The sequence below is a fragment of the Camelus ferus genome, chromosome 20 (genome assembly GCF_009834535.1).
Source record: "Camelus ferus isolate YT-003-E chromosome 20, BCGSAC_Cfer_1.0, whole genome shotgun sequence".
Taxonomy (NCBI): Eukaryota; Metazoa; Chordata; class Mammalia; order Artiodactyla; family Camelidae; genus Camelus; species Camelus ferus.
In genome coordinates, this window is record NC_045715.1 from 13,155,453 (window position 1) to 13,182,363 (window position 26,911).

At 39.0% G+C, this 26,911-nt stretch overlaps 2 long non-coding RNA genes across 14 annotated transcripts in view; one reads left to right on the forward strand and one right to left on the reverse strand.

The window, feature by feature from the left end:
- The window catches only part of LOC116658217, a 365,338-nt gene extending 342,471 nt beyond the window's left edge, over nucleotides 1-22,867 (forward strand). The window contains exon 5 of the long non-coding RNA XR_004313460.1: nucleotides 22,520-22,867. This is a non-coding gene — a long non-coding RNA (uncharacterized LOC116658217). The remainder of the gene's footprint in view (nucleotides 1-22,519) is intronic.
- LOC116658215 overlaps nucleotides 1,208-26,911 on the reverse strand; it is a 309,670-nt gene continuing 283,966 nt past the window's right edge. For 12 of the 13 annotated variants that reach the window (XR_004313452.1, XR_004313449.1, XR_004313448.1 and 9 more), the window contains one exon: nucleotides 1,208-5,636. This is a non-coding gene — a long non-coding RNA (uncharacterized LOC116658215). Of the gene's footprint in view, nucleotides 5,637-7,441; nucleotides 7,857-26,911 lie in introns of those variants that run through there. The other variant, XR_004313453.1, reaches the window with a different exon arrangement.

The window sequence follows — 26,911 nt, forward strand, 5'->3', positions numbered from 1 at the left end:
CTTTGTTCTTCAGGTGAATAGGGAGACAGGAAATGTAACTGGATGGCTGAAGAGGCAGTATTTTAACTGAGTGTGTAAGATTTTATTTCTACATTAACAAAAAAAGATCATTATCAAGTCACAAAATATTAGCATTCATATTAATATTAATCTGTGTTGAATTTGTGAGTATAGTTATGTCATATCATTTTCTCTCTGTTTGAAAAGATTTAATACTTAGGAAGACCATTTTTAAAGAATAGAGTGACAAGGTATGTAAGAGTCTGTCACACAGGATCCGGCACAGAGGGATGTACACATTTCTGTGACATCCCACTTCCACCCCATCCCGCAGCTCCACTGACCTCAGACTGCAGTGCCTTCTGCCCGCGGCATCCCAGAGATCCCGTGCCAGTTTGCCAAATGAGATCTCTTCACGTCTTGGGGGAAGGGGTCAGGGGAGGGAGGGAAGAGAGGACGGGGAGAAATGGTTACAGGATGTCTTCGAGAATCTGAGCCACAGAGTCAGGTACTCTCCCGTCCCACACGCAGGGGCTGCTTCCAGCTGTGGCTGCTTCTCTTCTCTGATATCTTTTTTCTTAATCGGGTCATCTCCACCACAGCAGCCATTGCTTCTCCTTGGAGAACTCAGCTCCTCTTTATTTCCTTATCTCTTCAAAACCACACCCCACTTCTCTGTAATTTAGGAGGTCTGGGAGCAGCGGGAGGTGTAAGGTTTGGCTTGAGTTCCCAGCAACAGAACACAGAAAGTTTATTGCCCCTACCAGTATTTAAACAAGAGAACCTGGTCACACTTTTTAAAAATATAATTAGCTCCAAATTTCTCCTGCATTAAAGATACTGTCAGGAACTTGAATCACACCTTTAAACATGGAGCCCACACCTGGCCTGTACTATCAGCTGACTCCAAGATTTTCCCTCAAAATCATCCAGGATCTGTTTGCCTGTATGTGTTGGTATATAATTATATGGTATGTAGAAGAATAGAATGTTCAGGTCAGGTCTTTAGATTTAGAGACAAAGAAATTGAAGTCGCAACATTTGTTAGTGGCAGGCCAGAGAGTTAGGTGTCTGACGGCAGGTGCAGTGCTTTTCCCAGTGTTGGATATGTGGATGCCTGTAAAAGCATATAAGGATCTTCTCAGTTCATAAGTATAATATCCTCTTAAATTATTAAATCTGGGAAATGAGAAACCACTGACCCAAGTTATGCAAACATTTTTATTTACTGGCTTATTAATTTAACAAAAATTATTGAGGACCTATTATACACAAGGCATTGGTGTCGATATGGGTCATAAGGCTCTTGAAAGGAACCAAGGTACATTTGCCCGAGATACATAGACTTCAGTAGCAGAAATGGTTATTTTAGGTACTACCTATAAAATTAATTTAATACATTTATTTTTTATAAGCACATCATAATGTCTTCTCACCCTCTTGGACGACAATGTTGGTTTAACATCTTGGTGCTGTAATGATATCCAGGACACTTTTCAGTTGATAATCCGACGGTAAAATCTTGAAGAGTTGGCATTGGCTTCTTAAGACCGTCCTCTAAAATGGTCAAATACTTTCCTGAATCCAGGTTTGGAATTCTTTGAAAACCAGGTTTGGAATTCTGTGTGTCACCCTTTCTAGTCACCCTTTAGTTACCAAAAGCATCAAAAGAAAAATGGTGCCTGAGGGCACTGTACTGGCCATTGCAGGGAGAAGTAACGTTTTCAATTAGTCACCATTCCTTCCTCCTATAGGGAGGAAAAAAACCAACGTGCATACTTAGCAGAGGCTCCTAGACAAATCCGGGGCTAAGCATAAACAAATATCTGTGTACAGACAAGAGCAGAAAGGAGAAGTAGGAAGATGCTGAAGAAAGAACACAAAGCTTTCTTTTACCTCTAGGAGAAGCACTCACCTACCACTTACCCTCAAAACTGTCCCGTATAGAGTAGCTTCTACTCGCTTAACAGTTACACTTTGCAAGGCACTTCCCGCCATACAATTGCCATCTGGTCCTCTAGAAACCATGTAGAATTGGCCAAGAAATTAAGCCTCGCCAAAGACAAATCTCAGTCATAAAGCCCAAAGTCTAACCCAGAAGCTTTTAGAACAAGGCGGGTAGAAGATTAGAAAGTTTGGAAGGGAAAGGAAAAAAAGCCAGACTGGTCCTACTCGTGGTACAGTACTCTTTGTATGGGGTCATAGTATTCAGGTTTTGGTCGAGGCTGTGGCATGAGGGAAGAGATGCAGTTGATTCTGGAAAGTAATTGTGAAGATTGAGTAAGAACTGGGATACTAATGATTACCTAAGGTAATCATGAGAAGTAATAAAATTTGGTCCTGATAATGACTCAAAAAATATTCCAGCGTGGTGTCTCCATTGGTGAGCCAGTCGGGAGCTGCTTTTTGAAATGGCTCTAATGAGATGCACTTTCCAGGTTTTGGAATTTCCCAACAGCAGACTGGCGAGGGCAAAGAATTAAAAAAAAATTTTTTTCCCTTTACCAAGCATTCAGTCTCTGTATCTTAAAAAATTACTCCGACCCCTTCTTGCACACCTTATTGCCCTCTTGTTCAGATTTCTGGCTATTAGATCCACAGACTTTGATTACTTTTCCAGAAAGTCTCTGAGACTTTTCCTGACTTTGAACCCTGAAAGTCAAGCCGTATTCCAGGACCTCCTGACTGTTCTCTGGTACTAGTTCCCCCAGCCCTCGCCGCCCGATCCCAGCTGTGGCGGCTAATACCCTGTGAGTCGCGGCCTAGCCCGCTGTTTCCTACCTGGACTGCCCTCTTCCTTGGGAACTTCTGGTGATGACGCCCAGAGGAAAGAGGAAGGGGGTTTAAATGGATCACTGTTCAAGCAGGATCTGGATTAGATACTTTTTGTATTTAACCCCATCAGCAGTTGCCCAGTTGCCTGTTAGTGTAGGATTTTGCAGATTAGGAAACTAAGGTTCAGATTGGTTGGTAACTGGTCCCGTGTCACTCAGCTGATAATCCCAGGGGGGCTGGCTTCACAAACATCACACCCTTCTAGTTTGTTAATAGAAACATAATTTAATCATAAATGACTATTTCACACCCACGAGTAACTAGTGCTTTAAGTTTTGGCAAAAGTATAAGGGCAGGAAGGTAGGGTTCTCCCACGTCTTCAAGTTAGAATGAATACATTCTACCGTGTATAGGGACCGAGTTGTTCCCGGAGCCTCACCTTTCACTTCGGTGCCGATTGTAGCCTTCCTTTCCACAGAGTTTGCGGATTCACTGCCCTCTGACCCACCTTCATCTGTGTTCAGATTAGTAAAATCAGGACACTGAGGTTTTACTTCAGTTACAATAAATTTCTTCTTTCCCTTATGTTTTTGTATTTCCCTAAATAGAATTTTACTAGGGTTTTGAGATAACCTAATGTAACCTGCACATTTTGGGATCTTCTCAAGGTTTACACCCCTATCCCATGTAAAATGGGATACCCAGCATCTCACCCACTGTTGCTAAGTACTCTTTAGGGGACAGTGTTTCTCCTAATTACCAGCTTTATGTCCTGCTTCTGTTCTGTCTCCACACTTGATGTCTTGAATATGCTCTTTCTTTCAACATTCTGTCTTAACACTGGAGAAAGCCATGTGACTTTCAATTCCCCAAATGCCACTGCTCTAAAGTGTACAGCAGACATCACTGAAGGCCTGGGGCTGCACAGTGCTGTTATATTGCAGAACAATAGAGATAGCTATTGTGTTCTTAATCCTTTGCCAGTCCCACCTTCTTGCCTCTAGGAAATGTTCCCTATTGTCTCCATCTTCTTGGATTCAGTGTCCACCATGATGCAGGGGCTCCCCCTTCTATGAGTGTCTGCTCTCTCCTCTCTATTTTTCTGATGGTGATTTTCCCATAACCAAAATGTTTCCATTTACATTAACATAGAGAGCCCTGTGCTCTATCCTAAGGATCCCCGAAACACATTTCAAGTATCATGATACTGTTTGTCAGATGACATAACTAAGACATGACTATTTTAAATAAGTAGATGTCACATTAGTGTAAAATAAACTCTGTTACCAGAAAGAGTTAAGAAATTAAACATCATGAATAATCAAATGTCTGATAAAGAGAATTCCCAAATGTAACATATGGATTAACATCTTTTTAAAATATTAGATTATGACTAAAATACTTGTTTCCACTAAATCACACTGAATAGAATCTGTTTATTCTTGCAGAGCTAGGTAGGGGGTATTCTGGCATCATGTAGCACATTTGGTTTATATATGTTGGGCTTTGCACTTGAAGAGTACAAAAACATGTGACCCAATAGATAGCTCTGGATGTTAAAGCTCTGTTAAGATAAAGCATACAAAGCAACTGATACTTTTGTGGGTTAAAATATGTATGCAAACATCCACAAATGACAATCAGTCCATAAATGAATAGTTGCAACTCTAGATAGCTGGACAGATAGCTTGATAAGAAAAAAAATGCACAGTGTTGCTTTCACATTGGTAACTAAGTCCATGGAGCATTTGCCCCGGGCTTTAGTACAAGGACCGACCTTAAATTGCCAGGGAAGAGGGGCGTTGGCCGGGGAGGAGTGAATGGCTCTGCACAGCGAATTCTCAGGCTGAGAAGTATGTGGCGAAGACTATCCCCACGCTGTACAAGGTCACCCATGGGCTTTAGCCGACTTGACTCTTTGAAGTTTCTTTTGAAAAATAAATCCCTGATACCACATTTAAAATTGAACAGGGCCAAGCTTTGCATAGATTTCTTTCCCCTCCCGAATGAGGCCCCTGCTGTTATTTCTCTTTCCACGTTTATTTTTATTGTGTTGTTTCAAATCATTTCAAAATGTTTTTAATGCAATATATCTTATTAAAAAATAGTTCTGAATTCATAAGCAATCGCTATGGCATGTCCTTGGCATCGACTGTAAAATTCCAAAGTACCTAATTTATTTGATTGATTGATTTTTCAGTGTTTTAAAGGGTACCAAGCCCAACAGCATATAATTTTTCTCTTACCAAATGGAATATGCATGAACAAAAGATAATTCCATTTTTTTGTAGTCAGCCTGTTGTCTTTGTGAAGTTTTTTTTTCTTTCCTACAGTTCTGCAGTGAATGAGCAAGCATGTTTTTCTTTTTATAGCAATAACAGCTCACCTTGTTATTCCTCAACAAGGTTCCCGTTGCAGGCCCAGCCCTGAACTCTGCTGTTCAGCCAGGTTGCTGAACGGTACCCCTGATGTCAGTGAACACAGCACAGACTAGAGAGGGACTGGGCCTTACACGGACCTTTCCTGTAGGGTGGGAGAGAAGAGCCTTCCTCTAAACTCTTCTGGTTGGAAAATGCATCTCCATTCTCTTAAATTTTGCAGACCTAAGCACAATGCAGAGAGATTACGTTTCATTTTCCTGAGGAAGCAGGTGGGTACAGCCTGTAATTTAGATAACAACTTGTGTAGCATAGCCTTGAGGAAGCAACTCTTCTCTTATCTCCTCTTCTCTCACTTCCATCCGTCTTCAACTTGGTTAATAGTATGGGGCTGGCCAAAAGGACTGCATTCCATTATCTTGCTGACCACAGCAGTCGCTCCTTGTCATCCCAGTGGAGGAGTGTCAGGTGGTTATGAAGGGGCTAGAAGGCAGAAGGACAGGAGAGAGTGCTGTTTAAACCCCCTTCACTAACACTAACATCCCCACACTCCAGGGTTCCCGTGCACAAAGCTGTCCTTTCCACAGCTCTGGAACTCCATTACCTAAGAAGAAAGTTGGACAAAGTGAGGTTGAATTTTAAGAGCACTCTCTAGAGATGGTAATAAACTCTTCATCTATCTTTGAAACCTAGAAAGAGCTTCAACAAATTATTTGCAGTTTTTACTGTGTTAGTCTGTTCTGGAGGGGAATGGTGATGATAAGGGCAAAACTAATTCTCTCTGTAAACCTACTTAAGATTTCATATCTGATTATAAGCACTCTCTTAAATTTGGCTTGTCACATATGCAAAATCAAGCCAAAATGTGAATTTTTCATTCCAAGAATGAAAAATTGGTTGGTTTCATTTCTCTAAACCTAATGGAAGAACACACTAGGTTGAAGTTAAGGGAAGTGATCCTGTTACTGGGTTCTGCCCTAGGCCTTCATAAGGTTCCAGAAGGAAAATCAATCAATTACGAAGTACAGACTGAGTACCTACAATGTGCAGGATTAGACTGCAGTCTTCTTACAGCTTTAAAACTTACCAATGCCTAATAGCCCTTCCTATGTCTTCTCTATTCATGTTTTTCCTAATGTATCCAAAAATTCTTCAGGAATGCTTTGTCAGATTCCCCAGAATTAAATATATTTGAGTTTTATTTGGAACATTTAAACCTGTAAATTTAATACATCAGAACTGATGCATTTATAACAGTCACTCTCTCACAAGAACATGTCTCATTGTTGATTAATCTTTCCTGGTATCCTTTATAAATTTTATAGTTTTTTTCTTTATGTGGTTCTTATGGGCTGTTGTGTTGAATTTATTAATTGTGCTACAAATCCAAATGCTCAGTTTCCTTGTTTAGTTTTCAGATACTTAGGTTGATAAAGTTTGAGGAGCAGTGTGTTGTTACCCCTTTTTAAAGTTTTTAAATCCTCCAATTTGGATTTTAAATATGTTACAGTATTTTAAACTACCTTGTAGGTTTTTTATAAAACCAACCAGCTCTCTTTTTAAATTGAATCCATGATTCACCTTGTTTTATGACTTTTTGTTCCTATTTTGTAGATACATTTTTCCATCATCATATGAGAATGTGAACAGATAGGAGAAGGAGAGCATGTTACAGAATAACCTTCCACTCATTTTATGAGTTATGCTTTTTCATGAATTTTCAGAATAATTCTTCCTCTAATGATGAATTTCCTTCTTGTTTTTAAAAATTTTTATTCATGTATTTGTTCATTTAACAAACACGTGCTGAGATTTTAAATTACGTTTTCAGCTTCTGAAATACGTGTTCCAGTCCTTAAGCAATGTTACAGTGAAGGCAGAGGAGCCAGAGCGCCAGCACAATGTGATAAACATTGACAAGGTGCACCACAGATCAGCTGTTAAATGTTGATCACATGGTCTTTCTAAACATTCACTGCCCTGTGTGTTAAAATTGGAAGAAGAACATTTGTCTCTTAGGATTATTGTTCAAAGCAAAGGAAGTCAAGCACTTAAAATGCACATCAGGTTACCTGGCCCAGAGCAGCTGTTTACACATTGTTGCCATTTCTTTTGCCATGAACAGCTCATCTTGAGCCCCTTTATCTAAAATTCTCCCATCAGTCATTTTCTGTCCCAATCCCCTGTATTATTGCTTCAAAGCACTTACTACTATATGACATTCTCTTATTTGTTTGTTTACTGATTTATTGATAGTTTTTCCTATAAGAATGAAAGTTCAACCAGGCAGGGACTCTATTATAGTGACGATGTGTGCTGACTCATCACCCAACCCTTTGGTGACCGGGAGTAGAAGAACATGTATGATCAAGCCTGATCCCCATGGTCAGTAGAGCTGCTCGTGGTCATAGAACCGTATGTTATGTGTTAGTAGTGGGCTTAGCCTTCAGGATTCCCAGCTCTAATCAGCTGAATAAACCTATCTCAATTAGATTGATTGATTGATTGATAGAAAGGAAGGAAGGAAGGAAAGGAAAAGAAAAAAGACAGAGAAAGCAAGCAATTCTTACTCAAAATGATATCATTTCTTTGGCTATTTCTTTTTAGTAGACTTCAAAGAAAAGTGATGAGTAGCTTCAAAGTTTCTTAAAGCTCTGAGAAGGATGGAGTGTGAATTGTGTCCTCCATAATACTGCTGTGGTGCTAGGAAACAAAAAGTGGAACTTTATAGTGCAGCATTCTAATGAACATGGAATCACTTGGCAGTTGAGATCAGTTGGAAAAATACTGGAAGGAGTCATGTAGCACTGGTGTTTGATGCTTAAGCATTGACAAATTCCTCCAGAAAAACTGACCTAGAAAGAAACATTAATTAAATTCATATTTCCATCTATTCCTGTGGGAATGGGCTACATCAAAGCCACATAAAAACATAGCAATCTCCAACCATTTCATGAATTTTATGCTTTATTAAACAATGCAAATCTGCACATAAGTTATAACACCAAGTAGTATGTTCCTTTAATTATGTGTGTTATCAAGAAGGACTTTCGAAAGAAACCATTAACACATCCATCAAGCATTTATTAGAAATCTTGTATATGGAAATCATTACGTAGGCACTGACAGAAATACAAAGACGAGTAAGGCACTGTCTTTGCTTTCAAGGAACGTACACCTGCTATAGAATAGGCGGTTCTAGAAAAATGGTGGCAGCTTTCAGTTTAGTAGAATCCAAGTTTAACATAATGTAAAATAAAAATAATCCACTTTCAGCGTTTATATGTGGTACTGGAACTAGTTATACTCAGTGTTGTCATATCATATGATATAAATAAGTGACAAATCTATACACCCCGGAATAGCGGCTTTTCGTGTCTCTCTGATAGCCTTTCCAGCTGACACGAAATGCACCCAACAGAGTCCCTGAAGAAAAGAACCAGGGCATGGTCAGTAAGCAGAGTCCAGAAACCCAAGTTATAACGTATTTCTATCAAAAGCATTTGGTTGAAAAGATGGCATTAAGCTGCCTTTCCCGCCAAGGTTCCTGACGTCACTACAGTTACAATGCTCAGTTTATCCAATTAGTCAGTTCTGCAAGCCTGGCTAGATCATCAGTTTTGCCTCAAGACAGAAGCAGAACTTTAACGATGCTGTAATGAATGCTTACAAAAAGGGATACCCAGGCTCTGAAAACACTTTTTAAAAAACTTTTCTTACATTCTGACGGAGACACATGGAATGAAACTCTTAACTGACTCTCTCAAATCCGTTTTTATACCTGTACTTACATAGCATGTCTCTGTCCCTACACTATGAGATGTCATTATCCCTATTACAGAACTGATGAAATGAGGACCCAGATACACATAGATTTCTAGTGACAGATGTGCATGTGCACATTTCTAATGATACGCATCTATCTACCTTGTATCTCTGTCACTGGGCTACAAATCTTTTACCATGTCATGAAATTTGTTACAAATTCCCAGACATATATTTTTATTCAAAACAGTTTATATCATGACAGATGGTCTATCTGCTGTGACACATTTAATAATCTGAGGCTTGCATTGGTATAGCAGATTATTTAATTTTATGTTCATTAGCAATAACATTTCATCACTGTGGTCTCCCCACAGATTTGGAACATATTGAAACTGAAACAAAGTAGCACCTCATCCCCCAGAAGCCCATAATCAGATAGCGGGGGCTCCAGAGATGTGGCTAGGGCAGCAGAATTCCACTTATTGGCACTGAAAGATGCTGTCATTGTGGACTCCACATTTATTTTGAGGAACTGAACTCAAACAGCAGGAAGGCAGCTTAAGAATATCTGCCTTTTGGCAAATTGTATAAAAGCCTTTTACCAGAAGGTTTAGAGACAGCAAGAGCAGCAGCAAGCAAGATGGTTACACTTCCGAACTTAATTTGAATTATTATAGTAAAATAAAATTTACCAAATGAACATTTAATGGTACTGGGGCAAGGGAGAGAAGCAAAGCTTTCATCAGGAAAATCTGGGACAGCTGCAGCCCCTCACCAGCTTCTCTCCTGTGAATTGTAAGGTTTTTGTAATGTGTGACCTTGTACTATTTGGGAGAAAAAGAGAGTGTTCCTCTAACAGTCAAGATCTAAAACATAAAACATGATTGATGTTTCATGGAGTTTGGAAAGGATATAATGAACCTCTGAAGTTAGAAAATGATACCAATTCTGACCTTCAAGCCCTGAAATGGAATCTGGTGATGGATGAAAAGAAAATTTTCCAAAAAATTATCCTCAGCCTTCCCTTCAATCTAAATATTATGCATTAGTTCTAGGACTTTGTCTTTAGATTGCAGTTTTCCTCTTCTTATGTACTGTGTGCTAGATGTCTCTGAGGTGGGTCAGGATGACAAAAGAAAAACATAGTATCACCTATTTAATTGGCACGTGCTATTTATTTGCCTGGCACCTGGCAAGCAGCATCTCATGATTCTAACACCCCTATGGGCTTGGCATTAAGCTGATTGAGGTGAGGAAACTGAGACACAGAAGATGTTTGTAATTTGTGGAGCTGGGGCATGAGCTCTGATATCTGATGCTAAGGTTCGTGCTTAGTCACTGCACTGTACCCATTCACTGTCCCCACTATTACTGTGTTCTTGTCGATTTCTCCCTTTATGTCTGTTAACAACTGCCTTACACATTGAAGTGCTCCTGTGTTGGGTGCATGTATATTTACAATTGTTATATCCTCTTCTTGGATTGATCCCTTAAGCATTATTAATTCTCTGTTTTTAAACAAAAGTTAGCATACTGCATACACTGTTCTGCACAATCTTTTTTTTTCCAATTAATAATTTAGTTGGAGATTTTTCTATATCAGTTTATGGTTTTTCTCTTTTTTTAAGTGCCACTGCCTAGTGTCCCACTGTTTGTATGATCATAATTTATCTAATTCCTAGTAGACTCTTGATGAACATTTGGATTGCTTCCAAAGTTTTACTACTACAAATACTGATACAGTGAATAACCTTGAATATATTTCATCGAACACATAGACAGGTATATCCACAGGATTAAGTCGCAGATTGAAAATGCATCAAAAGTTACACAAATTTATAATTTTTCATAGCTATGATCAAATTGCTGTTTGTAGCAATTGTACTATTTCGGGGCTTCCCAAGCTTTTTCACATGATAACACTCAAAAGTAAATAAAATCATTTACACTAGGGATAATCTGGAAAAGATCTGTAAGCCTTATAAAAGACTACTTGTGGTCAAAGGTAACAAGCCTACAAGTTCTAACAGACCAGGATCCAGCCAGAGAGGTGAGAGCAGGGTCTGCCAGTGCCAGGGCCGCAGAGTTCCGTGCTGGTGCGAGTTTCAGTCGGCAGCACGTGGTGCCTGCCTCCCCTCAGCTTCACCAAAGAAGACTTATAAACTGGCTTTTGAGTTAATCTGATAGGTTTAAAAAAGGGGGGGGGGTAGATCTATGCAGTTTTATTCTATTTTAAATGAGGTTGATCATTTTTCATATGTTTTAGTGTTTTTATAAGCTTTTCTTCTGTGAACTCTCCAATCTGTTTATTTTTTCTATTTAACTGCTTGCCTTTGACTATTAAGAAGTTGTTTATATATTAAGAAAAAAACTCTTGCCTGTGATACAAATTGTAGTTCTTTTCCCCCAATTTATATTTGTTTCTTGACTTTATCTGTGATGTTTTGTTTTGCTGTTTTTACTTGCAGAAGTTTCTTTTCTGTTTTCTTACGTTGTCTTTTACAATTTGGATTTTGAGCTGCTGGTTAAAAAAGACTTCCTCACTTCAGATTTACAAATGACTTTCCCCATGTTTTCCTACTGGTTTTAAACCTTTACTTCTTTAATGTTAAAAAAGTTTCATTTGTAATTGTTCCTGATGTTTGGTGTGAAGGATAGATTCAACCTTTTCCCCCAGATGAGTTATACTAACACCATTTATTGAAAAGTCCATCTTTGCCTTCACATTCGTTTTACTTTTTCTTCATGTGTGTTTGTACATTTTTTTAGTTTGTTTCTGGAGATACAATTTTGCTTGTTTGTGCTGTTTCAAACATTTTCCCTTTTTGTGTTCTATTTGCTTTTTGTACATAAAATAATTTATCACTTTCTATTTATTAATGTTTATATCCTGTAACTTCCCTAAATTCTCTCACTCTGTGTAGTATTTTAGTTGATTCTCTTGGATTTTCTAATGTGCCATCATTTCATATCCACACAGTTAGTTTATAATGTTTATGCTTCTGATTTTCCTCTATCCTGTGTAACTGTGTTGATCAGTAATATCAGTACTTTGTGGGAACATAGAGGTGATAGTCTGCATTCTTGTCTCGATCTTGATTTTAATAGGAATGCCTCTTGTATATCTCCACGAAGCATGATGCTGGCTTCTGGACTGAGATCAATTCGCGTTTACTGTGTTTAAAAGGTGTCCATCCATTCTTATTTAACTGACTGTGTTTGTAAAGAATGGCTATTGTATTTTGCCAAATGACTTTTCATCATATATGGAAATGATCATCATTTTTCTCTAACATTATAAACTACATATTAACATACTTCCTAGTAATGAACCATCCTTGTACTTCTAGAGTAAATTCCTCTGTCAAAATAACTGTTCTTTTTATATGCTTTTGGATTGCATTTGCTAACATTTCTTTTAGAATGGTTCCCTCATTGTTTATAAGTGAGATTAATGTATAATTTTATTTGTGTACATAACATCTTTGTCAAGTTTTATTAATTTTATACCCTTTTTCAAAAATAATTTTAAGATTTCCTTTTGTCTACTATTCTCTAGAAAAGTTTAAACAGCCTTGGTTTTATTTGCTTTTAAATTCCCCTGTGAAAGTGTCTAAACCTGCAGCTTTGCTGAGAATAACAGCATTTTGATAATTTTATCCATTGCTTCTACGGAACTAGTTCTGTTTAGATTCTCTGTATTTCTTGATGTCATTTAGTGTAAATCATACTTTCCTTTAAAAATCTTTTTCATCCAAGTTCTTCAGTTTAGTCTTCTTACGATTCTTTAATTTCCTCAGTTCCTGTGTGGTTCATTCTCCCTTTACTGTTGAGTTTTGTTTCATTGTTTGTTTTTAATTGCAGTCTTTCTCTTTCCTGATTAAGTAACTAATGGTTTGCTGTTGTTTTAAACAATCAGATTTTGTCCTTATAGATTAGGTCTATCATTTTTCTAATTCACTAGAGTGAGAAAACACAGACCACGGGGTCTGCACAGCGAGCTCTCATTGTAACGCACAAAGCAGCCTTAGACAATGTGCAGATGACTAAGTGGTCCAATAAACCTTTTTTATGGATACTGAATTTTGAATTTCATACAGTTTTCACGTCATGAACTATTATCATTCTTTTCTTACTTTTTCTCCGACCATTATATAAAAGGTAAACCCCATTCCTCTTTTGTAGGCCGTAACAAAACAGGCCTCGGACCAGATTTGGCCCCAAAGCTGTGGTTTGCTGGTCCCTGCTTTGGCTGACGTCTCTTACATGCACATATTTCTTTAAATAGTATCTGAGTTCCCTAATATGAACAACAGTAACAATTTTCTTGTGTTTTCTTCTGTACCCTTCCTTCCTCCATGTTATTTCCTTTATCAATATTTCTTCCTTTCTATTTTACTTTGTATGTTAAATAAGCCTATACTTCTAGTATGTGAGTTAAGAACTTTTATAAGCTCTGACCCTGAGCTATCACAGAGGAGTTAACCCAAAAATGTATCCACTTTCCTTCAGCTCCAGGTTTTTTTGTTTTTTGGGTTTTTTTTGCCACATTCTACCCACATTTGTTCCTTCTGCAATTTTAGGGGGTAAACAAACTCAATGCTGACTGCCAATTTTATTATTTCCCACTTACCTCTGAGTTGGCTGAAGCTTATCCTCTAGTATTTTCCTTAAAAGGAGCTTAGGTTCTATACATTTAAAACTTAATTCTTGAAGATAAGTTTACAGTTTACCTGGACATAGACACGAGTCTCTTCCTTTCTTTTTTTGGATACCTCGTGTACGTTGCTGTACTGACTTCTGACCTTGCCTGTGGCTGCACAAAATATGCAGACAGCCTGGTTGTTTTATCTTATTCTTATATGTAGCCTAATCTTTTTGCTTGATCACTGAAATGTTGATCTTGTTTAAATCTTGAAATTCCAATAACATTATCAGCATAGGTATGTGACACTCCTGTTTCAGTGTTCCCTAGGACACTGTCCTCCGAATGTAAAAATTCAAGACCTATTAATTTTGGAGATGTTTTCTTGAATTATTTCTTTAAAGATGTTATTTTCCATTTTGTTGTAGGTCTTTGTTTCTTTTTTCAGGGATTCCAATTGTAGGTATGTTGGATTTTTAGTTTTGCTTGCTTTCTGTATCTATCATTTTATCTCTAACTTTTTTCAGTTTTCTTTCAGTATTTCTAATTCATTTTGTTTACTCTTCTCATTTCTACCAATGTTTCCTTTACTGTATTTTTGCCACATTGTGTATCCTGAATAGAGCTCCTTGCATGTTTACCTTTATTTGCTAATTTTGGTTTTTCTTCTATTTCGCCTGAGTTCCCTCCTGTTGTAATTCTGTTTCTTCTTTGAGTTCTAGTGTTGCTGACTAGTGGTCTAAATTTATAAAGTATACTGCTTAATTTTTTTTACTTACTAGTAAACTCTGAGGTCAAATATTTCATCTCTATGTCAGCATTTTTCTTGTGAGTATTCATTTTGGAGTGAGTTTTGATGCCTTTTTTCACATTTGTTTTCATGTAAGAATTTTATATGGTTGCTAGGCTGGTTCTTTTCATATTACTTGTCATAGAATGAGTTGAATTTTCTAGGATCAGTGTCTTTACAGAGTTGGCGTGAGAGAGGAAGCTGCCACCTGAGTAACCTTTGAATTTTTGCTACAAAAAGGATGTTTAGTTGCTGCCACAAAGATGCTAGCTCTCTTGTACCAGCACAGCTCATCACTGTGATTGTGCTGTACCCCTCACTCCTCTGATTCTCTGGGACAGAGTGAAGAGTGGGGTTCAGCCAATGACTTGTTGACTGTGTTTCCAGCAGAAAAAAATTTTTTTCAAACAATACTATAAATTTTAAATTTAAGGTGAGCCCCTCGCCTTCAAGAACTATGATTTTGCTATTACCCTCTGAGTTCTGCTGCTCACTCTCAGTGTTTCATTTTTCCCTGCCTCCTGAGGGAATTCTAGCAATTTTTTATGATTCCAAAATTCCTTGCTTTTTTTGGATTCTATCTGTCTTTGAGGGTTTTGCTGTGGTTCTTCTGGTGCTATTGTGTAATTACTAGGAGCAAAGAGGGACTATGATGACCTTCTCAGCCATATTTGTACAGGGATTCCTACAATGTCGTGCTTTGAAAGGGTTAAGCAAGAAAGGGGCACTGATACTAGCTTTGAATAGATGGCAAATAAAACTCTAAAAAGCAAATACCGTACTGTGATGAGAATATGAAACTTTGAAGTCTCTAAGAATAATCCTGGAGTAAAAATCTAAAGAATCAGTATGAATGATGGAGGCTGTCAGAACCGTAGGATTTCACATAGAGAGACAACTGAGTGTTGAGAGGAGCAGTGATTGAAGGGGTTATGTGGGAACAGAGATTAGAAGGAGTCATTGGAGGCATGAGCAGATTAACTTGTGTCCTTCCCTACAATTCTGGTCTGAGAACTTCGGAAAATTTTTTCTCACCATTCTGCGTTACTGGGCGCTTTCCATCTACCTCAGGATATCTCAAACTATGAAGAGCATGGAAAGAGAGAATCAGTTGAGGGGGAGGGAGACGGTTTCAGAATAAAATATATATATATTTTTTCCTCTCTGTAGTCTCGATTCTATGCCAGTTCCTCAGAACCAAGCCAGGCTCCCAGAGGCATTCTGGACCCATGGTTCTTGGCACAGGCAGATTTCCAAAAGACAGAAGTGCCTTTGAGCCACATCCTGGAGCCTGAAACCGAGCCAGAACAGCACAGACAGGGAGAGAAGTGAAGCGGCTCCAGAACATTTTGTGTCACATATTCATTGCTGGCCTCTTTGCTTTATAATCTTTTAAAAATTATGTTTTCCCTTGGATATTTTAGTCTGTTTTTATTAGTCATTTCAAGGAGGATCGTTTAAAGACTTGGGGAAGGCTGGCCCCTCACTCCCCTCCACGGCCTCCCGTGGAGCACTCTGCCTTTGCTCTCTCCACCACTGTTTACTTATAAGCTTGATCTTGGCAGCCAGTGAGTTTATTTTACATTTTACTGAAGTGTGAGGGGAAATACTGATAGAAAAACTAAACAAAATCCCTCACAAAATGGTATCACCAAATGAGCAGAGTACCTGAAGAAGTCAAACATCCGGGTGTCCAGAACTCAAAGGCTGATTTTTCTTCCCTATAAGGCGCCCTCAGAATCTCTTCCTGCTCTGGCTGGTGATAAGATCATCTGAAAATTAATCACTGGTGGAGAGAGAGCTGTATCCACTGCCAGCCTACAGCGCAAGTCTGAGCCCCGGCCTCCCGGAGTTTCTTGTCTGTATCACCATGAGCTTTTCAGGACAGGGTGCACAGGGTTCTTTGTTGTTGCCTTAAAGAACTGGAGATGCTGGATCGTCTAATTAAAGTGTAATTTTTTTCCTACTACTGCCTCACCTATTGGTGATTATTGAAAAATAACATGAAATAATTTTCCCTTATTCATAATCATGTATCTCACCATAAAATATATTAGAAAAGAAAAGAAAATTACAATGGCCTTATGTAAAACTGAAGGGTTTAGAAGTATGTACGTGATTTGTCACAGCAGTTCTGTGCGAGCAGAAATTCAGTGGATGTGTGTGTATGGTGGGGTAATCTATCTGTATCTGTCTCCAGACAGAGGGGAGAGGCGCCAAGATGGTGGAGCAGAGAGACTCAGAGCTCACCCTATCCCACAAATACACCAAGAATTACATCTGCAGACCCACTGAATCACACACAGCACCTACTGAACTCTGGCAGAATGTCTCTCACTTCAAAATACAGGAGAATTCCCCCAAAATCTGTTAAGAAAGACAAAGAAAAGCGGTGCAGGACTGGTCCTGTGGGGAGGGAGCAGCAAAGGAAGAAAGGCAGCCTCACACTGGGACGCCCTCCAGCCAGGAGGCCAGTGGGGACAGAGGCAGAGCTTCCGAGGCTCAGGGGAGAGGGTGGCGGCTGCTTGGCAGACAGAGCTGGGAGAAGATGGCACAGAGGGTCCCTGCAGTCCCCAGCCCTAGGTGCAGACCTGCAGGGACAAGCTGGGACTGGCCGCTAGAGATGGGCAATGAGCCCAGGACGAGGGCAGCCTCAGGGGACTGGAGGGCAGTGTGAGCTCTGGCCAGGGGCATGTGCGGAGCAGAGCAGGGACCCCCGTGCTGGTGTGGGTGGGGAGGGAAGCGCCACACAGCTGCGCCACAGTCCCTGTCTCCACTTGGCTCCATTGTTGGTGTGTTCTTCTGAGAAGAGAGGTGGGGCTCGGACACAGCCGCTGCTGCTGAGTGGAGTTGGGAACGTGGAATCCTGCATCCAGACCCAGGGGCACTGCAACTTCACAGGCAGGACTGAGGTTTGTTTACAGCCCCAGACAGGGTGCATTTGCTCCCTCCAGTGCCTCTGTGAACCTGCGCCTCTGGGAAGCACAGGCAGTGAGGAGAGTTCTGGCACAACGTGGGGGTGAGTATGAGTATTTACAACAGGCCGGCAGACCGTACCCTATGCAGGGACAAAGGCAGTGTCAACAAAGAGTGCTTTATAAGCCCACATAACAAGTGACAGGTAACACCACAGAAGGCACTTCCCAGTGGCCATCTCCTGTGGACGTACACTGTGACAACCACAGAACAAAAAAGGAGGCCCTGCTCACCAGCAATCAGGGCGGGCTCTGATCACAACACCCACTACACCCCCCACTCAAAGGGTAACAGCCAACACACATGGAAGAAAGACATGGCAACCATCCATACTAGGAACAGCTCTTGTAACAAAACTATCAGATGCACAGTCTACATAGGAACACTCCCACTTTAAAAGAAAAACAAGCAAACAGGCCTTCAAGACCACTGTAGATAAAGAAGCAGAGGAACCACTCCCAATTAAAGAACAAGAGAAGTCCCCTGAAAGCAATGAGGTAGACCTCGACAGTCTAGTAGATCATGACTTCAAAAGGGGGTGATATGAGAGACTATGAATAGAGATAGAACACTATAAAAAGGAAATAGAAACTATAAAGAGGAGCCAATTAAACACAGAAAACTCAATGGTTTTTATCTAAGCCAAGTTAAAGGCAGTCAAAAGCAGACTAGACAATGCAGAGAAACGAGTAAGCGACTTAGAAGACAGGATAACAATCAGAACAGTAGACAGAAAAGTAAAAACCAGTGACAGCAATATAAGGGACCTGTGGGATAATACAAAGAGTGCCAAACTACACATGATAGGGGTCCCAGAAGAAGAAAGAGAAAAGGGGATTGAAAAGGTATTTTAGGAAAACATGACTGAAAACTTTCCAAACCTAAAGAAGGAAACAGATAATCTAAGTATAGGAAACATAGCTGATCCCAAAGCAGCACCTAAACAGACCTACACCAAGACATATTATAATCAGGATGGCCAAAGTTAAAGAAATGATTCTAAAGGCAGCAAGAGAAAAACAAAGAGTTAGTCACAAGGGAACCCTAAAAGGGAGTGGGAAGGTATATTCAAAGTCCTGAATGAGAAAAAGCTGCAACCTAGGATACTCCTCCATCTATCTGGCAAGACTATCCTTTAGAATAGAAGGATAGATAAAGAATTTCCCAGACAAGCAACAAGTAAAAGAATTCAGCAATACTAAACCTATCCTAAAAGAAATATTGAAAGGTCTACTCTAAATAGAAGGAAGCTATAGAAACAAGAAAACCATAATTTGAAATGTGATAACTATAATGAGTTGCAAGAGAATAAACATGAAGATGTTAAAAAGAAAAAAAGACATCAAAATCATAAAAAGAGAGGGGAGCAAGAAAATGTAAACAGCTCATACAACTTAATAAGAAAAAAACCAAACAACCCAATCTAAAAATGGGCAGAAGACCTAAACAAGCAATTCTCCAGTGAAGTCACAGAAATGGCCAACAGGCACATGAAAAAAAATGCAAATCAAAACTACAATGAGGTGTCACCTCACACCAGTCAGAATGGCTACCATTAAAAAGTCCACAAGCGATAAATGCTGGAGAGGGTGTGGAGAAAAGGGAACCCGGTTGTAGTTTGGTGCAACCGTTATGGAAGACAGGATGGAGATTCCTCAAAAGACTAAAAACAGTCTTACCATATGATCCAGCAATCCCACTCCTGGGCATAAAATCCAGAGGGAACCTTAATTCAAAAAGATACATGCACCCCAATGTTCATAGCAGTGCTACTTACAATAGCCAAAACATGGAAACAACCTAAATGTCCATAGATATGACTGGATAAAGAAGCTGTGGTATATTTATCAATGGAATACTACTCTACCATACAAATTAATAAAATAACGCCATTTGCAGCAACATGGATGGACCTGGAGATTGTCATTCTTAGTGAAGTAAGCCAGAGAGAGAAAGAAAAATACCACAGATATCACTCATATGTGGAATCTAAAAAAAAAAAAAAAAAAAGATGAACTTATTTACAAAGCAGACTCAGACATAGAAAACAAATTTATGGTTACCAGGGGGAGGAGAGGGTGAGGATGAGGAAGTTGGGAGTTTGAGATTTGCATATACTAATATATATGCAATATATAAGCAACAAGTTTATACTGTACAGCACAGGGAACTATATTCAGTATCAGTAGTAACTTACAGTGAAAAAGAATATGAAAATGAATATATATGTTCATGTGTGACTGAAGCATTGTGCTGTACACCAGACATTGACACAACATTGTAAACTGACTATACTTCAACAACAACAAAATATGTATACATATATCCAGACAAAAGTATGTCTTTCATTAAATATGTCAGTGGTTGAATGATATGCATCTGTATAATCATTTTGGAGAATTCAGGGTAAGAATATAAATTATAAAAGCAAACACATGAGCCTAAAAGGGTTATTCCCAAAGGCTGCAAGAAAGGTATGGATGTTATTTGTTAAATGGAGAAGGAAGAGCAAGAACATAGTTTGTATTTTTATTTTCACAAATATCTCCAAGGGACCCTGCGTGTTAAGGAAACCAAATAACCCCTGATAAGGTGTTTGTACAGAGTAGATGCCAGCTCTGTTTCCAACTTTCTACATCCCTGAGTAAGAACTTGAAGTCTTTTATAATAAAAGACCATGGATAGTCAATAAAATAAGTAATCTGAGCTACGTCTTCCACAACTCAGGGGTGGCCCAGATGCTGGCTGAGCTGCAGACAGTACGGCTGAAATTCACTTTCCTGTTACATGCAACAGTATTAGAACAGCTAGATAAACGGTGAGGTAACCAACTCACCTAAAAAACTTTGTGGCTTCTAACAACACAAGTTTCTTCCTTGCCTGTACTGCATGTCTCCTGTGACCTGACTCTACGATCCGTTTCACGTCTCCTCACTCCAGGTGCCAGGCTGGGAGCCCTGCGGCTACCTGCAGTATAACCAGCTCCCCGGTGGTAAGGAGGAGCGAGCGAGCAGGCAGGCAGAATCTCAAACTCTTGACACTTGGCTCCACTCCCAGTGGCCAGAGCAAGTGCAGTGCCACACCCAGCTGGGTGTGGGCGGGAAAATGCCGTCCCACAGTCTGCCTGGAGTGACGAGAACTAGGCTAGCACTGAACCGCCCTAATGACCACCAGGCGTGAACACATTTGATGATTACCTCACTGTATTTCTATCCTGTGTTACTGACACAGACATGGAAAGGACTCCTCATTAGATTTTTACTATTCAGTTTGACCTCCCAATTAAAAATGAAAAACCTTGTGTTTTACAGGTAGTGGTAATAACAGTACTTTTCTATAAGAAGATAGGAAAAATATTCTGAAAGGGTTTGGAGTAGTGAGAGAACTCTGCCAGGACCCTTCTCGCTATGAGCAAAAGCGCTGATGTTTAGCGGGGGACAACAAACACTGCTGTCTGTTGCACACAAAGGGAGTGGAAAAATAACCGCCACCGCTAGAGGCGGCGCAGGGCCACACGCTGGGCCCAGGACCAAAAGAGCAGAGACAGGAACACAGATTTAGGGACAAGTCTAGGCCCAAGACAGAAGCTTAGTCAGACAGCAGAATACCCCAAGCCTCCATGCCAGGCTAATCGCTCCACGTTAAGAAGTCACCTGCAAGACACAAACCCTCTCTGAGGCACTGCACAAAGGAAAGACCAAAAGCTGAGTTAAGATGACACTAGGAAAAAGCAAAACCCTTCTGATAAAACAGTCCCTACTCCCTTAAAAATGTATGTAGTGCACAGAGCATAACCACAGCGACAACAAATCTCAAACCCAGCTCAATTGCTACTGAGATTAACTTTAACCCCCACAATAAAGTCCCATAAGAAAAAAGTATGCCCATTCTAGGCATCGGGGCTGCGCACCTCGGTCTTCATGGTAGTACACAAGATGTCTTGTCTTTACGGACATTACAAAGCATTAAGAGGGAAGGAAAAAGATTCCCAAGAAACAATGCAGTTCTTAAAAGCAAACTTAGATATGACACAAACGTTGAAACTGTCTGGTAGGGAGCTGCAGGTAACTGTGGTGAATATGTAAACGCATAATTGAAAAGACAGATAACACGCAGTAGCAGTTCAGTGACTCCAGGAGAGAAAAGCAGACTCTAAGGAAATACCACGTAGAAGTGTCAGAAATGAAGAAAAAAGTCATGGAGATTAAAAAAAAATACCTTTGACAGACTCATTAGCTGACATACAGGGCCAACTTGTCATAGTTTGCTGGGGCTGCCATACCACAGTATCATGGACTGGGCAGCTTAAATTGGCAGTCTGAAAGGCTGAGACCAAGGAGATGGCTGTGTTGGCTTCCTCTGAAGCCTCTCCCCTCGGCTTGTAGGGGTCCCCTTCTCTGAGTGTATTCGTATGCTCTTCCACCTGTGTGCGTGCCTGTCCTCGTCTCCTCTTCCTATAAAAACACCAGTGATACTAGTTTAGGACCCAGCTAAAGACTTCATTTTAACTTAATTATTTCTTTAAAAAGTTCACCAAGAGAGACCCTATATCCAAGAGAGTCGTAGGACATCAAAATATGAATTATGTTTTGAGGGAAAACAACACAACTCATCCTACAGCACGAGGAACGTTTCAGTGAACTTGAAGGTAAGTCCACAGGTATCACACAAACTGAAACAGACAAAAAATGAGGGGAGGGAACGCCCCACAGAAGAGATCAGCCAAGAACTGTGAGGCAATTTAAAGTGGTCTAACGCACATGTAATTAGAATCCCAGAAGAAGAAATCGAGTAGAAGAAAACATTTAAAGAAATAAAGGTGAAGAAGCTTTAAAAATTAGTGACAAACATCAAACTTCAGATAAGAGAAGCTCAAGGACCACCCAGCAGGGAAAATACCAAACACACACCAACATGCATTCTACACACACACTAAGCACATCACACTAAGTATGTCACACCCAGACTGATAAAGACAAAAGGCAGAGGGAAAGGAAGTCAGTGTAAGACACTACCTCCACAGGAATAAGAATAACAAAGCAGACTTCTTACAAGAAGCAGGGCAAGCTAGAAGGCAATGGTGTGCCATCTTTAAAATTTGAAAGGAAAATAATTCTATCAATCCACAATTGTCTATTCAGCAGGAATATATTTTAAAAATTAAAGAAAAATAACAATTTTTTCCAGATTACAGTAAACTCTGGGAATTTGACAGAAGACCTAATCAACAGGAAATATTGAATGACGTTCCTTGGGCAGAAGGAATCTGACAACAGAAGGAAACTGAGATCTATGCAAAAAGGAAGAGCACTAGAAATGGAAGTAAAATGAAACTGCTTTCTTATTTTTAACTACTTTATAAAACAACTGATTAAATCAAGGATAGTAGGAATATACACTGTGTTTATAGCATATAAAAAAGTGCAATATATAGACATAGAATACAAACTTGTGGTTGCCAAGGGGGCGGGGGTGGCAAGGGACAGACTGAGATTTCAAAATGTAGAATAGATAAACAAGATTATACTGTATAGCTCAGGGAAATATACACAAGATCTTGTAATAGCTCACAGTGAAAAAAAAGTGTGACAATGAATATATGTTTATATATAACTGAAAAATTGTGCTCTGCACTGGAATTTGACACAACATTGTAAAATGACTAACTCAATAAAAAAAGTTAAAAAAAGAAAGCAATATATGACAACAATAGCACAATAAGTGAAAAGGGGGAATTGGTAATACACTGTTATAAATTTCTTACACTACACATAAAAGAGATATAATCTTACTTAAGTGTAGCTGATTAAATATGTATGTTGTAAAGCATGTATATTATAAATCCTACAGTCTTAAATAACTAAGCATTCTTTATCAATAGGAGATCAAGTGAAATGATAAACAATAACAAAAAAAAAAAAAAAAAGAAAAAGAAATAACCAGAAAAGGAAGGAAAAATAAATTTAAAAAAATGGAAAAATAGAAAACGGCTAGAAAGTTAGTATAGTTCAACCCAACAGTATTAATCAGCATCACCTTAAATGAGGATGATACAAACATGAATGAAGAAATGGAAATGGTCAGATTTGTTGTCTACAAGAAATCCACATTAAATATAGTTACACATCTGTTAAAGGTGTAAGGATGGGAAAAGGCATGCCATGCAAACATGTTTTAATGCAATCAGAGGAAAGACTAGTTGTAGTAATATCAGACTTTACATCAAGGAGTATTCTCAGGGATACAGAAAGATTACACGATGATAAAGGGATCAGTTTTCCAGAGAGACATAAGAATGTTTATGTATCCACCTAACAACAGTTTCAACACATATGAAGAAACAATTTACTGAACTAAAAGAAGAAATAAGCAAATTCATAATTATGTCAGGAGACTTAAACATTCCTTTCCTCAGTAATGGATAAAACAAGTAAAATCAGTGAGAAGATAGAAGACCTGAAAATATCATCCATCCATCATATTAACCTACTATTTAACAAGGTTTACAGAAATTCAACAACAAAAAATACACATGGAACATTCAACAAGATAGACCTTAGTTTTTAAAAACCTGAAAAATGTAAAAGAAGAAAACGTACATATTCTTAGACCATAAAATAATTAAACTAGAAATCAGTGAAAGAAGAATCATGAGGGAATTCCCAAATGTGTGGATTTAAGAAGGCTTCAAAATAACCTATGGGTCAAAGATGAAGTCTCGGGGGAAATTTTTAAATATTTTGAACTGTAAAAAACCTTGAAAATAGAACATATCAAAGTTATCTAATGCTGCTAGTAGAGTATACAGGGATAAAATAATAGTATTAAATGTTTATATTACAAAGAGGAAAGATCTCAGATAAGTAATCTAAGCTTCTACCTTAAGAATCCTAAGGAGGAAATAATTTTTAAAATGCAGGTTATCAATAAAACTAAAAACAGAAAAAAATAGAGAAAATTTTAAAAAACCCAAAAAGTTGTTTCTTTGAGAAAATTAATAAAATTTATAAATTTCTAGCCAAAACAACCAGAAACAAAAAAGAAAAATAATAACAATATTAGGAATGAAAAATGGATCATCGTATGAGATCTCATAGACATTAAAAGGATATAAAGAGACCCCACAGACACCAAAAGAGCATAAAGAAAATATTAAGAACAACCTAATGTTGATGATATTTAACAAGTTAAATGAAGCTGACCAACTATTTAAGTTTAAAAATACTAAAAGTTACTCAAGAACTAGACAACTTGAATTAACAGGAACTGATTTCCTACTTAAAGCCTTACAATAAGAAAACTCTAAGACCAGAGGGTTTCACTGGAGTATTCTATCAAATATTGGAAGAAGAAATAATATAAATTCCATTTAATCTCTTCCAGATAGGAGATTAGGTGTAAACTTCTAAAATGGCAGCAGGTCCATGGATCTCTTCTATGATGTAAAATCATAATCAGTGAAAATTATAAAAAGCAACTATTAAGTCTCTAAAAATTGTCCAAGGACATATAGCAAATGAAGAAGCACTTACTTAAAAGAATCTACCAAATCTACATTTTGGTAAGGAAAGGGAGAATGTGGCATTTGACCCATGACCTGCCCCTTGTCGATCCCCAGCCACTGTGATGGAAGCTATACTCTGCAGAATGAGTCAGAAAGAGGGAGCTCCTTCTCTTCCAAGCTCCTAGTGGGAGGCGCAGGCCACTAGAATTCTTATTCACCCCTCCCAGTTCCACACTGCAGGAGCTGTATCCCAGACAGATGCAGTTAAGGTGTCCATGGCTCCATTCTTCCACCCCGCTCCTACCTGTAGGGACAAGGCTCTATCCCAGGCGTAGCAGGCCTGAGAGTTCTGGGCTCCAGTCACCCTTACCCCACATTGTTTGGAGGATAAAGTTTCCATACTAGGAGAAGTTTCCATGCAAGGAGACCAGTGGCACCACCTCACCCAACACCTAGTTTGCAGACCAGTTGTATCACACTGAGAAAGAGGTCACTGTCTCCAACCCATGTCTGGAACAGGGGCACAGCATGGAAAGCAGGCCAAAAGAACAGAGAGCTCCATAGCTCTCCCTGACAGAACTGAGTTTATTTGGAATACAGTGTGGGGAAGTTCAAGCCCACTGGTGCTGTCAAAAACAGCAGACACTCCGGTGATGAGCAATTAAGAAGAAACTTGTAGCTCCGTGATAGCAATAAGCAAAGTGGTACACCAGTTAGAAGTTTAAGAGAAATATGAGAAAAAGCTTGGGGTCAGAGAAAGCCTCAGTGACTGGCTTCAAAGACTAGTCCTGGAAAGGGTCTAATTTTGACTGAATCAGACTGTGGAGCAATTTGTGCCCCAGATCATTGTTGTGAACAATAGAGCAGTAAGTAGAGGCTAACAGCTAGGCATGGTATCAATCGAGGCAGACCAGCTAGAAGCTTAACAGAGAGAAGAGAGCAAGAAACAGTTAAAACCACTGTCATCCTTGGGAGTGGGGGATGGATTGGTCAGGGTGACTGTGTACATGCTCAAAGCTCTGTTCTCACAGATGCACACCGTGGGAGAAATACACTTCACTGACATACCTAGTCAAGTCACTAAATAAGCAAACACTAACAGAAACTACAGAACCCAGGAAGGGCTAAATGGAATCTGTATCCAGAATTGCAACAATATATGATTTACGTGCCCCAAATTCAATAAAACTTACAAGACATGCAAACACATAGGAAAGTGTGATTGATAAGCAGGGGGAGAAAGGTAGACAAGAGAAACTCCTTTGAGAAGGCCTGTATTGTCATATTTTGCACCCCAATTCTTCAAAATACCCACGATGAATATGTTCAAAGAACGAATGGAAACCAAGCTTAAAGAAATAAAGGGAAATATGATAACAATTTCTCCAAATAGAGAATTGTCAGTAAAGAGATATCAATTATAAGAGGAAACCAAGTAGAAATCCGAGAGCTGAAAAGTACAGAACAGAACTGAAACGAACAACTCACGAAGCCCCTCTCACCACTCCTTTTCAGTACTGTACTGGCATTTCTAGCTACTGCAACAAGACAAGAAGAGGATGTAGGAGATACACAGATTGGGAAAGAAGAACTAAAACTGTTGTTGGCAGATGACATGATTATCTCTACAGAAAACCTAAAAGAAACAACAAGAAAATAGGAACTAATAAGCCATTACAGCAAGACTGCACAGTACAAGGTTAATGTACAAAAGCCAATTGCTCTGCTATACAACAAACAAATGGAATTTGAATTAAAAACTCTATACCATTTACACTAGCACCCCCCACGATGAAATACTCAGGTATAAATCTATCAAAATATGTACAACATCTATATGAGGAAAACTAGAAAACTGTGATAACTAAAATCCAAATTAAAAAGCACATGTTACAACGGAAAAACAGATAATTGGACTTCATGAAAACTAAGAACTTTTGTACAGCAAGTGATACTATCAGTTAAGTGAAAAGACAATCCACAGAATGGGAGAAAATTTTTACAAATCATTATTTAACATGGGACTTTTAACACAATAATGAGACAAACAATTCAATTAAAAATAGAAAAGTCTA